The following is a 9901-nucleotide window of genomic DNA, read 5'->3' as shown; positions in this document are numbered from 1 at the left end:
TAATGATGTTGAGCCCTTTTTCCCATTTGTGTATCATCCTTGCAAAGTGTTTCCTGAAATCTTTTCTTCTTTTAGAGGGTGGATTTTGTTGTTGTTGCCATTGTTGTTTTATCTCTTTATTGTCAGGTTATAAAAAATCTTCACATACCCTCAAACCAAGTGCTCTGTCAGAAAATGGATTTATAAATATTTCCTCCCAGTCTGTGGCTTGCATATTCATTGTCTTAATGTATCTTTTGATTAGCAGAAGTTTTTACCAATTTTCCTGCTAGATCCTGTGTCAGTAGTTATAAGGTGTATTTTTCAAAAAATGTGTTCATCCACGCTGTTGAATCTGTCACCTTAAAGTTGTTCATAATAGTCTCTCTTTTTTCAGGTTTTATATATTTATTCAGAAAGTGATGCAACTATGGAATGATGCATTTTAGCACTATGAAATCCAATGCCTTGAAATCCTTTCACCCCACAGTTCTATTTATTACAATTTTATAATCCTGAAGAAATTCTCTTATCTGAAGTTTTTCACGCATTCAGGTATTTTGCATGATGTCTGATGTGCTCAGTAATAAAGGCTGCAATGAAGTAGTAGCTATCATCATAACCCTCTTGTAATCCAAAAACAATAGGGACTTTCTTTTCTGTACCTGCAGCTATATGAAGTTATCAGGTAATTGTCCATCTGTAGGCAACTGGTCATCTTTTCCTTAATTAATTAGTATGTCCAGCTGAGCACCTAGATAGGACTTCACAAGTTGGGTAGCATCATCAGCCTTCCATTTACTTTGATCTGTTCCCAAATATCCACTAAAACCTTTTTTTTTTTTTTTTTGCCCCAAGAACAGAGCACTGGGTTGCAAATTGGAGCAAATACTGACACAGATTTTGGACTTTCCAGGATTCTTCAAAGCACAAATCAGAGTTCTGTGGCCTCCCCTAGAGTGGCCAAAAATAGACCTTCTTTGGGGGGTCTGTTGCAGAATTGGCATTTATGAGTTGGGGAAGTTCCGCAGTTATATAAGAGTACATTCTGTAGTTAGTTTTCTAAGGATCCTCAGTGACATCCACTTAAAACCTGGCACTGATGTCAAAGTTCCAGCTCTCATCTTCTCCTTTAATATTACCGCCACGAGGGCTGGCATCTGGAGCAATGACGACAAGGCCATGTTCAGAGGTAGCTTGATGATAACCATACTTTGATATAAAACTTTGTTCAGTGCAAGTTAAACCAGACAACCATGCAGTGAAGGACATTTTCCAGTTTCTACCTCTGGTGGTAAGTAGATAGCAAATTTCATCTTGCAGTTCTGTTTGACACTGTCATGTTCAAAAACTTTCTACAATCCTCCAAAGCACTTGTTGCTGGAAATCTGTTTCAATGCCGTGCTTCTCCTGACCAACTGCTACTTCCTTTTTTGTCTGCACCAAAGGATGGATGATCCTTGAGGATTGGTGGCAGGCAGGGAAATGAGCAGCAACCAGAGTGGAAAGGTGGGGCCTCATCATTTAAACTTGTTCAGAATACTGTCTTACCCTCCTCATGTCCATAGGATCTGTAGTGATAACCCCTCTTTCACTTCTGATATGGAGAATTAGTGTTATCTCCCCTTTTTTGCATGATCAGAGTAGCTAATGGTTTAGTAATTTCAATCTTTTCAAAGAGCCAACTTTTGCTTTGTTAATTTTCTTTCTTTTCTGTTTTCATTTGTCCAACCTCTGCACTTTTATTTTTATAATTTCCTTCATACTACTTCCTTTGGGTTTTCTTTGACTTTTTTGTTCCCCCTGTCTTCTTCAGGCCATTGATTTTAGACCTTCCCCTTTTTCTAATATAAGCATATATTAGTTTCCCTCTAAGCACTACTACAGTTGTATTCTACAAATGTTGGTATGTTGTATTTCTTTATTAGCATTCAGATTATAATGTTTTCTATTTTCTCCTGTGATTTTTTTTTCTTTGACCCATGGATTATATTTCATCTCCAAACAGTTGAGACTTTCCTAGATATCTTATTGTTGATTTCTATTTTAATTTTATTGTGGTCAGGGAACATACTGTGTATGGTTTCAATTTGATTTAAACTATTGAATCTTTTTTTTATGACCCAGACTGTGATCTATGCTGGTGAATACCATATGCACTTGAAAAAATATGTGTATTCTGTGGTTGATGGGTATAGTCTTCTATAAGTTAGTTCAAATTGGTTGATAGTGTTGTTCTGATCAACTGTGTCTTTATTAAGTTTTGTCTAATTGATCTATTGATTGTTTCAGAGGTGAGTATTAAAATCACCAATAAAAATTGTGGATTGTCTATTACTGCCTATTTTGCTTCATGTAGATTGAGGCTCTGTTAGTAGGTATTTATTTTCTTTTTACCTTTTTTCAAGTTTTTTATTTAAATTCTAGTTAGTTAACATATATGGTAAAATTGGTTTCAGGTGTAGAATTTGGTGATTCATCACTTACATATAACACCCAGTGCTCATCCCAAGGTACCTACTTTTTTTAATGTCTGTGTCTTCCTGATGAATTGACTATTTTATTATCACAAAAGAACCTTCTTTTTCTTTATGACTTGTAGCACTATTTATTTCATATTAATATAGCTACTCCAGACTTCTATCACTTTGTTTTCAGAGTATATTTTTACAACATATTTGTTTAAACCTATCTATATTTTTATATTTAAAGTGAATCTCTTATAGACAGCATAGAATTGGGTTTTGGGGTTTTTTTTAATCAATTCTGGCAATCTTGACATATTAATTGGCATGCGTAGTTCATTAACATTTAACATTATTAAATATTGACTTACTGGTGATTGAATGATGTGATTAGATTTAGGTCCATCATTTTTTTTGTTGTTTTTTGTTTTTTGTGGGTTTTGGTTTTTTGGGGTTTTTTTTGCTATTTTGTTTGTTTTCTATTTGTCCTCCCAGCTTTTTCCCCTGTTCCTTTTTTCTCTGACTTCTTTTGGAATATTTAAATATTTTTTATGATTCCATTTTAAATTATTCACTGAATTTTAGATATGTCTCTTTTCATCATTTCCCATTGATTATTCTATGCATTAAAATATGTAAGGAAGGATAAGTTTTAAATTGGATGAGATTTTTAAATTTTGCCATTAAATGGGACAGGATTTCTTTTTTTTTTTTTTAATTTTTTTTAAGATTTTATTTTATTTATTTGACAGAGAGAAAGACAGCGAAAGAGGGAACACAAGCAAGGGGAGTGGGAGAGGGAGAAGCGGGCTTCCCACAGAGCAGGGAGCCCGATGTGGGGCTCGATCCCAGGATGCTGGGATCATGACCTGAGCCAAAGGCAGACGCTTAACAACTGAGCCACCCAGGTGCCCCGGGACAGGATTTCTTAAACCCTACAACTGTTCAGAAAAAATATAGGATGCCAAAGATTTGTTCCAATGGATGGGTAAGAATGAATCCCAGAGCAACTCTGGAGGGTGAAGGGAAGATATAAACGATTTCTGACTTTCTAGATCCAGTGCATTCAAGAAATTTTGTACACTGTTATTATTTTTTGTAATCGTTACGATCATTACAGTTATTCCCAGGTGAGAAAATAGGAACAGTGGAAGCTGATAGTGAGAAAGCAAGAATGATTGAGAGCTGCCTTTATGCCTCACTTTACCTTTTGAGAAATATAGTCAACATGATAGCTTTCCACACAGAGGATCGAAGGGTTTTCCTTCTGTTATGTGTCCTGCTATATTCGGAATGGAAAATAAATTTTTCTTTCCATGGGAACCTGTTAGAGATATTTGAGAACAGTGCCAGCTCTAGACCAAAGTCTGATATGAATGGAAATGTATTTCATTTCCCTGTTTTTCACATTTCCCTTTGGCCAGCTGAGAAAGAGGTAAAAAACCTGACATTAATTAAACCCCTACTATGGTCCAAGCTCTGTGTATGGACTTTATACACGTTATCTCATTCAATCCTCAAAACTACCATATCAGGTAGTTACTATTACTTCTGCCATTTTACACAAAACATAAAGCTCATAGAATCTAGGTACTTTGTCCAAAACTGACTTAGAAGTCATCAATTCATCAAGAAGTTAAAAAATTGGCATGTAAATAGGACTTCTAGAAATTTCTCCTGAGGCAATTCTTACACTGATGTCCAAAGACATTTACAGTAATATTTTCCACAAAGTTGTTTACAATAATGGAAAAGTGAAAGCAGCCTAAATGCCCATCATTAGAAGAATTAGGTTAGTTATTATATTATTATTCCATATTACAGAACACTGCACAGATGTTGACAGATAACATTAAGTTACAAAATTACATGAACCCAAGAGACATGTTCAAGAATATTCATCATCACGTTTGTACATAAACACAATATGAAGGAAAAATCAAGGCTATCTACAAGTGGTTAATTATTCAGTAAAGGGGAGGAGAAGGGAAGAGGATTTGTACTTTTAATATATTCTGGCATTGCATGGTGTCATATATAACCCGTGTAATTTTTATAAATATGCTTATGGTCGGCATGATTAGTAGTAGGTAAAAAGACAACAGAGTTGCTTTAATAGAATCCTTCCTATTACTGCAGCTCATTTCTATAGCCAGAAGCTTCCCAGACCCTGAAGAAGGAGAACTCTAGAACCAGAAGACAGTAATATTGATGCTGGTGGCATCGGGCTGGAGAAGGTGGATCTGAGAAGCCAGATTTGGCAACAGCCCTGCATAGCAACCTCAGGAAGCCTTGCACTTGACATAGTGCTCACTAAATGAGTTGAACCAAAAAGCAAATCCATACCTGTTGTGACTTAGAAATAAAGTTTACTTGTATCATCAATAAGAAGGTATAGGTAACATACAATGAAAGAAGCCATTTTATACTCTTAAGATTAGCAAAAACTTTAAAGCCTAACAATAATACCAAGTGAAGCCAGAATCAAAATGATCCGTCCAATGTCACTTACAGGAATACAAATTATCACAACCACTTTAAACAATTTGTCGATGTCTGGTAAAGTTGGAGACAGGCCTGCCCCACACATTAGCAACGCCACATATATAAGAGAGTCCTTTTAAGAGACCTACACAGGAGTACAGATGGCAGTACTGGAGACTTACGGTGTGCTATGTCCATATGGTAGAATATTAGTCAGCAGGGAAATTAATAGACTAGAGCTACTCATTTCCATATGGATAAATCTTGGAAAGATAAAAATGAGCACAGATAGCATCAGCTGTATCTGTGATGTTTCATTTTGCTAAAAAAGGTGGGGGAGGAACACTGGATAACAGAACAAAAGAAAAATAAAAGAATCTGAAATATATGTAGAAAAATAATCCATATTTTTGAGACTTTGATGATGGATACATGGGTGTCAGTTACATTAGTCTCTCTTTTCTGTATTTTTGAAGAATTTAATAGGAAGAAAAAAGATGAAATATATAGGAAAGAATATTCTGAGAAAATAAACCAAAATTTTAATGGTGACTATCTCTAAATCATAAGAGTCTAAGTGACCTTAATTTTCCTTTTTATATTTTTCTATGTGTTTTATTTGTACATATGAAACATGTATTTCTTTCTTTTTTTAAAAAAAGATTTTATTTATTTATTTGACAGAGAGAGACACAGCAAGAGAGGGAAACCAAGCAGGGGGAGTGGGTGAGGGAGAAGCAGGCTTCCCCTGGAGCAGGGAGCCCGATGTGGGGCTCGATCCCAGGACCCTGGGATCAGGACCTGAGCCGAAGGCAGACGCTTAACGACTGAGCCACCCAGGCACCCCTGAAACATGTATTTCATTTATAACAATAAAAATGGGTTATTTTAAAGTTAATATATACAATTTTCTGTGACATATGATGAAACTCTATGAAATACAGATGCAGCAAAAAGAGCCAGAAGTAGACTAAGGTTAACAGTTGTTAATCCTTGGAGTCCAGGTGATGGGTGGCTTTTTGCTCATGCTTCTTTCTGAATACCAATTTTTCTATAGTGGGAAAGTACAATATTTGTGAAAGTTGGCTTACTTAAAAGGCTAGAAGTTTTATTTTTTTTAAGATTTATTTATTTATTTGAGAGAGAGTAAGTCGGGGGAGGGACAGAGGGAGAGAGAGAATCTCAAGCAGACTCCCCTCTGAGCACAGAGTCCTACACAGGGCTCGATCTCATGACCTGAGATCATGACCTGAGCCAAAATCAAGAGTTGGATACCCAGACGACTAAGCCACCAGGTGCCTCATGGCTAGAGGTTTTAAATGAAAAGAAACTCAAATAATTTTTTCCAACATTGTAAAATGTTCATGGTCCTAATGATAAACTAGTTATTAAAAAAAAAAATCTGTTCTTAAAGAAGAATTGAATTAGAGCCAGATAATTTTTAAATGAAGTCTGGTATAATAGTGCAATTTATATTGATATTCCGTGAATGCTAGCTCTGCTAATCAAAATATTGAGTTAAATAGCAAGAGCTATTCCCTAAATAAATTCTATGAGTGGGGGTTATGGCAAAGGGGGAATATAAGGTCCTAAGTGTCCCAGTGACCTGAGTTGTCTCCATGGAGAAGAGAGCATGAGTCATTTAACCAATGCTATGTCTTTTATAAATCATCAGGAACTCTCCTAGGAAGGCTTTAAGAGATAGATTCCTTATTACCACTGATATATATTCCAATTAAATGCTTCACATTGCCCTCCTGGGACTGCCCAGCCTGAAGGGAAAGAAGACGTGATCCCAGCCTTCCAACTCCCACCATCAACAAGATTCTTGCACGTTAGGAGGGGCCACGACCAGCCTGTTGACTAAGATCCGTAATAGAAAATGACCGCACTGCCCCAGCAATCTTGGAGCTCTGCTCTAGAATCAGTGCAAAGCTCTGACCACCTTGGGATTTTCACATGTCTGTGCAGAGAGATGATTTCAAAGAGAAGAGCGATGGTTTCATTCTGGAGGGAAAAGAAGAATCTAGGAAAATTCTGCCATCCCTCCTCCGACACTGCTCTCCAGCCCATCCTGTTAGTGACAGCCAAACCCCAGGAAGCAGCTGCCCTCGCTCATCAGAACTTGTCCACTGTGTGTGTTAGGTGATGAGTTTTCCAAAGCACATGTGTAACCAATTATCTTAGGGGATCCGAACAGCAATGACTCAAGGTGTGAAAATCCAGGATTATTGCCCCAAAGTGTACAAATGGAAAATGTAGAGAATTTAAGCATCTCGCCAAGGTCACCCCCTTTAGAGCTGACAAGCCAGTGTGGCCACAGACAAGAAGAAAGAAAAAGTGAACATGGTAGGAAGAAGGCATCAGATGCAGAGAAGCAAATGAAATACTGAATTTTTAAATTTACATCAGGTTTAGCCTTTTCTATTTTGCACTTTTCTTGGGTTAATGAGACCCTACAGATACATTTCCATCCACAGCTTTATTTCCATTCCTTTAGAGACTTCTGATTAACCCCAGGAAATGCAGCTGACCCTTTCCCTTGTTATAGAATGGCCTCATCCTCTCTCCCCTTCCTGCTCTGCTATCTTGACACCCATATAAGACATACAAGGATTTGGGTGCCTCAAGATTTTGCATCTTTCTGCTCAGCTAGTTACCCCCAACTGAAAAATAACTGGTCCACATACTTGAAGAAATATGGTAATCGAGCAACTAAATGCTCCTTTTGCTAATGACATGTTTTTTCAATATGTTCAAATGAGAGGCTCATTGGAAATTATTCACTTTCTTCTAAGTTGCAAAGGAAAATGAAAGGCAAATTATGGCTGTATGAGCACGTGTTTGCACGGATCCTATCCCGCTGAATTAATTTGCCATCCACAGAGCTATTGATGGCTAGCTCTTTCCTTCAGCCTTTGCACTTACCAGGTGGAAATGATTAAAGATTTAATTTCCTTGAGGGGTCATTTAGGTTGGAGATGTCACCTTTGTAATATAGAAGTCATAATGTCCACCAGAGAGAATAAGAGAACAATGGATTCCGTAAGTATTTCAACAGTGGGAAGAGGGGTAATGGAGTGTCCAATTTGAAAGGAACTCAGGCCTGCTTATGCACTCTGATTTTTCAGACAAGGAAACTGAGGCCCAGACGGGTTAAGGAGGTTGATCAAACTCAGTCGGCTCATGTGTAGCAGAATTGAAACTAGGAGCTAAGTACTGGCGTCTTGCTCCCTCCCCTCTATCCCATGGCCTGCAGTGCCGATGGTAAATAGAAGCAAGTTCAAGATAACATGGCCTCAGGGAGGGGTGCTTAGGACAAAGCACCAATGCACTCTGGCAATTTTCTACAAATTCTTCAATTGCACAACTTCGTTGGTTCAAAGACATTGCTTCACTCATACATAAGCCAACACACACAGTCCGACAGAGGTAACTCATCATTATCTTAGTCTACTCAGGGTGGGGAGTTCCAGCCAGAATGAAGAAGAGGCAAGGGTCAAGGGGAGTATAGAGGGAGCCACTCTCCTTCACCCTCCAGCCCCACCCCCTCCAATCAGCCCAGGTTGATCCATTTTCATTACATTTCTCTTTGATGCAAAATCCTCAAACCTTGGGCAGGCAGCTCTCCTTTCAAATCTGTTCTTAATAATCCATTTTTATCAAACTTTATCTGATGGAACCAAAATATGTTTGATCTTACTATAAAGTACACTTATCAGTCCTCCTGCTAGAACAGGACTGCCCGAAAGTGAATGGTATTAAGGGCAAAGTCTTTAGAGTCAGAAAGAAATAGAGTTTAAATCCCAAATCTACAACTTCCTAGCTACAGTGCCTTGCCCAAGTCACTCATAAACTCAACAGTATCTCGCTGAGCACACTAGGCTCTAAAAACTCAGATACCATCCCTGCCTTCCTGACTTTACACTTTAGAGGCACCGCCAGAAACCAACACACCTGTTACCCAAGTTAATGCAACTATTACAAGTGCTGAGAATGAAGGTCCCTGGAAGAGCAAGGGCATCCACCAGGAAGGTTTGTCCTTGTTACAAAGGTCAGAGAAGACTTCCCTTAGGAAGGGCCACTGGAGCAGGCATCAAAAGGGTAAGTGGGCAGTGAAATGAGGAAGAGCCAGCATCCCCGGCAAGGCGCAGTGCTGAGATGGGCCATGTCCAGTCTGGGAGATGGAATGTGCACAACATAGAGCAAAGAGGAAAGGCATGTAGAGAGGTCTGAGAAATGAAGAGGTACCTGTGGCTATGGTTAGGAGGTTTGCCCTCATTCTGAGGGGCATGAGGGATGTAGGACATGATCAGACCCAAGCACAAACAGACTGGAGGACAACATGGACACCAGGACAGGGGTAGGAGGACAGAGCCGTGATTCATCCAAGAGCTAGTGACAGAAAGAGTGAACAGAATCTAGGGGACATTTAGGAACTAAAATCATTTAAGCCTTCATGATAAATTGGATCTGAGCAGTGAGAGAAAGGGGTACATCAAAGCTGACTAAGAGTAATTTGGTGTGTAAAACTAGATAGGTGGTAGTTCCATACTCTGAAAGACAGAATTCAAGGGGGACCCAACTTGTGACCTAGACCTCTGAGCCTCAGTCTCCTCACCTACAAAATAAGGATAGTAATATCTTCTTTTAGGTGTTATTACCCAATCCAACATGGTGGTGGGGAGGAGGGGGGGTGAGTCCCCACACACACAACACCAAGCAATTCTCGGACACCAGAAGGGAATCCAAGGATTCACCTCAATTCTTATACCATCTACCCTGGGATAGCATCTGACTCTGCAGGGTCAAGGGTGAATGCCCCCACCCCCACTTCAGATGTCAGTTGCAAGCCCCAGGCTTACCTGTGCTTCTGACCTACTGGCTACAGACTAGAGGTCCCAACAACCTCCTCCTCAGGTTCAATGAATGTGCTAGAGTGGTTCACAGAACTCAGAGAAATACCACTTACT

At 38.8% G+C, this 9901-nt stretch overlaps 1 pseudogene; it reads right to left on the bottom strand.

Moving 5' to 3' along the window:
• Window positions 1-522: 522 nt before the first annotated feature.
• LOC123862036 (S-formylglutathione hydrolase-like) lies at window positions 523-1539 on the bottom strand (annotated as a pseudogene).
• Window positions 1540-9901: the final 8362 nt, after the last annotated feature.

Source organism: Mirounga angustirostris, unplaced genomic scaffold, assembly GCF_029215605.1.
Source record: "Mirounga angustirostris isolate CCGP_5_RB_7025 unplaced genomic scaffold, mMirAng1.0.hap1 SCAF_9, whole genome shotgun sequence".
Taxonomy (NCBI): domain Eukaryota; kingdom Metazoa; phylum Chordata; class Mammalia; order Carnivora; family Phocidae; genus Mirounga; species Mirounga angustirostris.
This window is presented reverse-complemented; position numbering and strand designations above follow the sequence as displayed.